Raw genomic sequence first — 7,833 nt, 5'->3', positions numbered from 1 at the left:
TTGATAGGCTGGTCAGTTATGTTCTATGGCTTCTAGGTTTGCTCTGGTTTTAAATTTTAATTTCAATATTTTTGTTCCATAAGCAATGTAGTTGAGATAACACATCAGTGTTACTATCAGATGGTTTGGTCAATTCTATACAAACTTCAATGTATTTTCAGATTTGGTATAATTTTAGTCTAAAATCAAGCCTAATAATTGGATTTGGTATAATTTTAGTCTAAAATCAAGCCTAATAATTGGATTTAGGGAGTGTTTGACAAATAGCTGGTAGCTGATAGTTGATTATAGTGGCTAATTTGATCAGTTGATTTTATTAATTAGTTTGACCAGTTGATTTTGACCAGCTGCTTATTTTTGTCGATAAGCTATTTCAATTAGCTAATTCACCAAATATTAGTATTAGCTGATTGATTACACAACCTTCTATTTATATTAAAATGAGCTAAAATTATTAAATAAATTAATTTGCCGAACACCCTTTAGTATTTTCTGATGCTTTTATGCTAATATTTTCCATCAAGTAAAATTCTATTCTTTTCGTTTTTAGAAGTAATAGTTTGTCCATGAGGCAAAATGAGACAATTTGAAGAATGGAAATTAATGTTTTAGTGGATATTGTATTGTTATTCAAGGTAGGAAATAATCAATCTTTTATCGAATATGAAATATAAAATTTAATTTTATCGATATTTTGCTTAATGTATGCTTTATAAATTAAAGCATTCTCATTAGACATTACACTATGAACTTAAATAAAAATGAAAAACTTACAAAATACAAACCTTATAATAATCACCAACTACAATAACCAAAATTATCTCCGGCAGCTTTAATTAAATCCATGTTTCACTTTTTGTCCCCAAGCTTTTACTTTTTTGTCCAGAAGCTTCACTTTCTATGTAGCTTTGAATTCTTCATTCATTTTTTCTCCAATAACGTCAAAGGAAAACCTCAATTTTTGACCAATACTTGAAAATTAAAAAAGCTTCAAGTTAAACAAACTCTTGCTTTCAACATTTTGTTCCAGTAGGTTCAATTTAGTTTCACAATTGTTATCCAGAGAGCTTACATGTTCATATGTACTCTTCATGGGTCTAGAAAAATCGCTTTAGAAAAATTGCTAGAGGTAACCGCCTTCTTTTGTTTATTAATTTCATTTTGACTTGAATATTATGAACACATTTGATGCTTCAACATACATTTCTAGCTGATCTCATGAGGTCGCTACCCAAGTGAACCATATACACCCTATTCAGACCATGGTAAGTCCAAATGCTACTCATTCTGATCCAACCCTGAGTCAAAGGCATAGCCCAACAAATAGCAACACCTAATCCAAAAACATGAGGAGAACAAAGATAAAGCAAGCTAAGACCAAGCTCCATTCCAGAGGAAACACAAGAGCCAAACAAATCACTCAAAATACTCGAGCAACCATCAGAACAAAGAAGCTACTGATCAACAGCATCCTGGCGACCAGGACACCTTGCACCTCCGCCTGACGTCTGATCACACGAGCCCTGAAATGAGTCAATCCGGAAATGACATCCTTGCACATGGACCTAGCCATCAAGGGCCCAGGACCCTCCTGGTGATAATGACAAAGCCCTGAAAGCACAGCCCAAGGTACCCTAGTCAGCTGACTGATGCGAGCAAGCCTCCTGAAGACTTAGGCTTATTTCTGTTTTTTCTGTTTTTAAAAATGTATGTGCTAGGCACGTGCTTCAACTAGCCGTTAGAGTGTAGGAACCTATAAATAAGACTCTAGGCCTTGTGTATATGAATCCAACTTTGATTAATTCAGATTTTATTCATTCATTCCAAGTGCAAACGCTGAGATTCATCCCTTCCCCTTTCCTTGTGTGATTGCGTATGTTTGTTCAATCAGCCCAAACAAAGAGAGTGTGGAACACTCCTGAATTCTAGATTGTGGAACAATCTAGAGTGCAACCTTTCTAATCATTGAGTGGAACTTAGAGGGAAGGCGTGGGGAACGTCCTAAGTGGTGAGTGAAGCCAGAAGAAGGAGACCCACAGGCTAGCCTGAGAACCAAGAATTGGTTTCTTAGGTTGTTTTGGTGATCGTGAGTGTGTTAAAGAGTCAAGCAATTTGTCTCCAAGTGAAGGGGCTGATTGTATGCAAGGTTGTGAGTCCGGAGGAAATCTTGGTGCAAATTGGTATCAGAGCGTAAGTGACGAGAGGGCATAAGACACCGTAGTTGAAGAAAACAAAGGAAAAATCGCACAGGAATATCAAAGAAGACTGGAATTCTCAGCGCACGTGAAATTGGTAAAATCGTTCTAAACTTTGCATTCAGATTACATGCAATTGTTAATCTGAATAAAGGTGATATCTAATTAGTCATTGTTGTAGTTTTTAACACTCAATTCAACTTCTAATTGAAATAGATGACGTTTTGATAAAATCTGGAAAAAACGTATTCTGACATTGTGTTGTTCTTTCTGATATTCGAATCTCTGTAAATATTGGATTATATTGATTGGTATTGTTGTTGTTTACATTTAGTTTTACATCATATATTCACGTTTTCATACATTTGCATTGTTAATAAAACATCATACGATTTTAAAATCAGAATTTAAGTTCGTATCATACCAATTTCTGAAACAATTTTGTTTGGCTATTGTCTGGAGATCTTGAATCATCACATCTTGTTGTTCATTTGTACATCTTTATTCCTTTCTTACATTGTAATCTCTGTGTTTAATCTTGGATTTGAATCTCTGTTGGCTGTGCATTGATTGCTTGTTTTCTGTCAAAATCTTCTGTGATACCTCTTGCTTAGTGTGTGTATTTGTGTGCTGGTGAATAGCTGTTGAGACTTAGACCTTTTGAGTCTTGCTTTGTGTGTGTTTGTGTGCTGGTGAATAGCTGTTGAGACCTAGAGCCTGCTGTGCATTGCTTGTGTATGTGTGTGCTTGTGTGTTGGTATCTAGCTGTTGAGACTTAGAACCATGGATGCCAGGGTAGAAGCCATTGAAGAGGTCCTATATAAAGTGACCCAACTCTTGACCTAGGCTGAATTAGGCAACCAGGAAAGACCCCATATCAACCACAATGATGATCATGAGGATAGGACAGTCAAGATTGACATCCATGACTTTGATGGCCAGTCCAACAAACCTGAGGATTAAATAGAATAGGAAGCAAGTCTAGATAGGTATTTTGAGTATAAGAACACCACACCTGAGAGGCAATACAAGCTAGCAAAGATTAAACTCACAAAGTTAGCTGCTATATGGCTAGAGGGTATACAGAGACAGAGGAGGAGGGAAGATGATACAATTATGGATAGTTTACAATCCACTATCAAACTAAAAGAGCATAATTGTATCAAGACACTAGTTAAGCCCATTGAATCTATTTGTAGTACGCCTACTGAACTTGTTGATCATTGCGTGAATGAGGAAGATCATCTTCCAAATGAACTTATCATGAATATGGAAGCATGACAAGACTAAGAAGAAGCAAAAGGAAGCTTTCTAACAAAACAAGAGTAGAACATAAGGCTGTTTCAAAGCCCACAAACAACAGAACCAGCAGAATATCAAGTTGTCTGCTGGACCACCTTGCAAGCCATAGAACGCCTAGCCTAGTGCATGTATGAGCATGGAAATTTAAAGAACAACATCTTCATACACGAAATAAGAAGTCATGACTCAAAGACACTACGGAGAGTACTCACAGAACCCACGAGAACAACTGCAAGGTCATGTACTCGTCAGTTTCTGGACAATGGCTGATTTTAGTATACTTAGGCTATTTTATGTTCTGTTTTAATCTTCTTGTATTACACGCTTTAGGCACGGGGTTAGTTATGTTTGTTGGACACCCCAAACTAGCCGTTAGAAGCTCTATATAAAGGAGCATCCTCATTGTATCATTCATTTAGATTGGGTTAATAAAATTTTCATTCAAGTAATTGTGAGCAATTACATCCTGAGTGTTCTTTGTGAGTGAAGCAAATAGGGTATTAAGTTGTTTTCCACGAGGGTTAAGAGAGTGAATCTTAACTTGAGTGTGAGGAAGAGGCCAGTGATTGAGTGAAGATCAATTGTCTCTATCCACAACATAGAACCATTCTAAGGAATTGTTCTTGTCACCCTTCTGTTTCATACAAACAGAAGGATTGTTCGTGTTTTTCGTTGTGTCAAGGGTGTTCTTGGCATCATTCTTGAAGGGGATAAACGGGTTCTTGAGTCAACCATCATCATATTTGGATTAGAAGACAGAACAAGAATTGAGACTTGGGATAAACTTAAGAAGCACTTAAGGAAAAAGTATGTGCCTACTAATTACAGTCATTAGTTATACATAAAGTGGAGTACCTTGCATCAAGGGGGAAGGAGTGTAAGTGAGTATATACAGGAATGGGAGAAGCTAACTGTGCTATGTGAGATTAATGATATAGAGGACTTGAAGTTAGCTAAGTTTATGGCTGGGTTAAGGGAAAACATTAGGGAAACGCTTATGGTTATACCTAACCTTGACCTGCAGCTAGCCTTTAACATGGCCCTAACTGTTGAACAAGCTTACACCAAGAAGAAAATGTTTAAGAACAATCACCCTAAGTCCCCTAGGAGCTTCACACCCAAGAGTAATAACCCTAGTTCACCCAGATTACAAAGGAAAACAGAACAACCTTCTACTGCATCTGGAAAGGCAGTAGTGTCCATGAGGAAAATAGTTTGTTTTAAGTGTCATGGACATGGACATTATAAGGATTCTTGCCCTAATGCTAAAGTGTTTACTGCCCAAGAATGGAAGGAGATTAGGGAAGATATCAAGCCTAAGATGATGCTAGTATCTAGGAATGGCAGAATAGAGGAAGATTGGCCTCCTGTACCTGAGGATTAACCAGATGGGTCATATAGAGTGGATGAGTCTGGGAGAATGGTCAGGTATGAGCATAGCACTGATGAAGATGAGTCAGAAGAGGACAGAGAGAGAGAGTTATGCCTGAGGATGACCATTATAACCTAATAGTTAGGAGAAGTCTGCACACTACAAATGAGGAAAAGGAAAGCAATCAAAGGGAAAATATATTTCACACTAAGTGTAGAATTGGAGATAAAGTGTGTGAGTCTAATTGTGTAAGCCAAGACTTGGTTACTGAGTTGAACCTTAAGACCAGACCTCACCCACACCCTTACAAGCTTAAATGGTTGGATAATAATGCAAGTGATTATGTGACTAAGCAATGTCTTGTAGGGTTTGTCATAGGATCATATAAAGATAAGGTGTTGTGTGATGTCTTAGAGATGAGTGCTTGTCATGTGCTTTTGGGAGACCTTGGCAGTATGATAGGAAGAGTGTACACAATGGGTTCACTAACACCTACGCAGTTAGACATGAGGGAAAGTTAAAAGACTTGATTCCTTTATTACCTCATAAGGCTATACCACCCCCTGTGAGGAAGCCAGTACATTTGATGAGCAGGAAGGTATGTGAGAAGGAGCTTAAAAGCAAGAATGTGATCTATGTATTGTTCACTAAGGAAGTAGATCAGACCACAGAGATACCATCTGAGGTTAAGCCCCTGTTGCAGCAGTATGCTGATGTGTTTCCTAATGATTTACCTAAGAGTTTGCCACCTATTAGAGGGATAGAGCACCAAATAGACCTCATACCTGGAGCAGCCCTACCTAACAAATCAGCATATAGGACCAACCCCACAGAAACCAAAGAGTTACAGAGGCAAGTAGAAGAGCTATTACAGAGAGGGTATGTGAGGGAAAGCCTTAGCCCTTGTGCTGTGCCTACTCTCCTTGTGCCTAAGAAGGATGGAACTTGGAGAATGTGTGTAGACAGTAGGAGTGTCAACAATATCACCATCAAATACAGATTTCCCATACCAAGGATTAATGATATGCTTGATGAACTGTCAGGTGCACATTGGTTTAGCAAAGTAGATTTAAGAAGTGGTTACCATCAAATCAAAATGAAGGAGGGGGATGAGTGGAAGACTGCCTTTAAAACTAAATATGGTTTATATGAGTGGTTAGACATGCCATTTGGGTTGACTGGAGCACCTAGCACATTCATGAGGTTGATGAATGAAGTACTAAGACCTTTCCTAGGCAAGTTCATAGTGGTTTACATTGATGATATCCTGATTTACAGCAGAGCTTTAAAAGAGCACTTAGGTCATCTTAAGCAATTGTTTGAGGTGTTGAGGAAACAGAAGTTGTATGGAAAATTAGAGAAATGTAGCTTTCTTATGCAAGAGGTAGGATTCCTTGGGTTTATCATAGGCAAGGATGGAGTGAAAGTAGATCCATCTAAGGTAGAAGCTATTAAAAGTTGGCCTACACCCACCTCTGTTACACAGGTCAGATCCTTCCATGGTCTTGCATCCTTTTATAGGAGATTCATAAAGAATTTTAGTGCTATCATGGCCCCTTATCACAGAGTGTACCAAGAATGGCACCTTTAGTTGGACCTTAGAAGCCCCAAAAGCCTTTGAGTTAAGACATCATGTGCAGGGCCCCTGTTCTGAAGTTGCCTGATTTTTCTAAGCCTTTTGAAGTTGAATATGATGCATGTAGGACTAGGATAGGTGCTGTCTTGATACAGGAAGGGAGACCAGTAGCATTTTTCAGTGAAAAATTAAACAAATCTAGGCTAAACTACTCTACTTATGACAAGGAATTTTATGCTATGATTAGGGCCTTAGAGAACTGGTCCCATTATCTGAAAATGCAGCCCTTCATATTGTACACTGATCATGAGTCTTTGAAGAACATTCATGGACAGAACAAGCTTAGTCCTAGGCATGCTAAATGGGTTGAATTCTTACAAACATTTAATTTCTCAACTAAGTATAAAACAGGTAAAACTAATGTGATAGCTAATGCATTAAGTAGGAGACATAACCTATTAGCTATGCTTGAGACTAGGATGATTGGCTTTGAAATGATTAAAGAACAATATGTTGATGATTCTGACTTTCATGATTTGTATACTGCTTGTTTAAAGGAGCCTCAAAGCACATTTCATATACAACAGGGCTTCTTCTTTAAGGGTAATAGACTGTGCATACGAAAGACCTCCCTTAGGCAATTGTTAGTCAAGGAAGTGCATGAAGGTAGTTTGGGTGGACACTTTGGCATTCAAAAGGCCATAGACATGTTAGGTGAACATTTTTATTGGCCAAAAATGCTTGGATTGTAGGGAAATACATATTGAGATGTGAAGCATGCATAAAGGCTAAGATTACTTTTCATAAAGGTGAATATATACCATTACCTGTGGCTAGTAAACCTTGGGAACACTTAAGCATGGATTTTGTTATGGCCTTACCTTTCCAATGTGTATATGGGGAGAACCCCCTACTGCCACTAAACCTCATACATGTTAATTTTCATGACAGGTAGCAAAGGGATGCAGTTGAGTAAGCTGAGAGTTTGATGAAACTGCACAAAGTGATCAAGGAGAACATCAGCAAGACAAATGAAAGATACAAGCAGAAGACTGATGGAAAGAACAAGAACAGAGAACCACTAAAGATTGGAGATTCAGTTTGGGTTCATCTAAGGAAAGAAAGGTTCCCACAGCTGAGGAAGAATAAGCTAATGGCAAGAGCAGTAGACCCCTTTCCAATCATTGCAAAATTTGGTGATAATGCCTACCAAGTGGAACTGCCAGTAGAGTATAATATCACCAACACCTTCAACATAGGGGACTTGCAGCTGTACAAGGAGGATCAAGAATTGAGGTCAATTCTTCCCCAAGAAGGAGGAGTTGAACCATGTACACCCTATTCAGACCATGTTTCAAGTCCAAATGCTACTCATTCTGATCAACCCT

Source organism: Amaranthus tricolor, chromosome 7 (genome assembly GCF_026212465.1).
Source record: "Amaranthus tricolor cultivar Red isolate AtriRed21 chromosome 7, ASM2621246v1, whole genome shotgun sequence".
Classification (NCBI taxonomy): domain Eukaryota; kingdom Viridiplantae; phylum Streptophyta; class Magnoliopsida; order Caryophyllales; family Amaranthaceae; genus Amaranthus; species Amaranthus tricolor.
Note: the sequence above shows the minus strand (reverse complement) of the source record.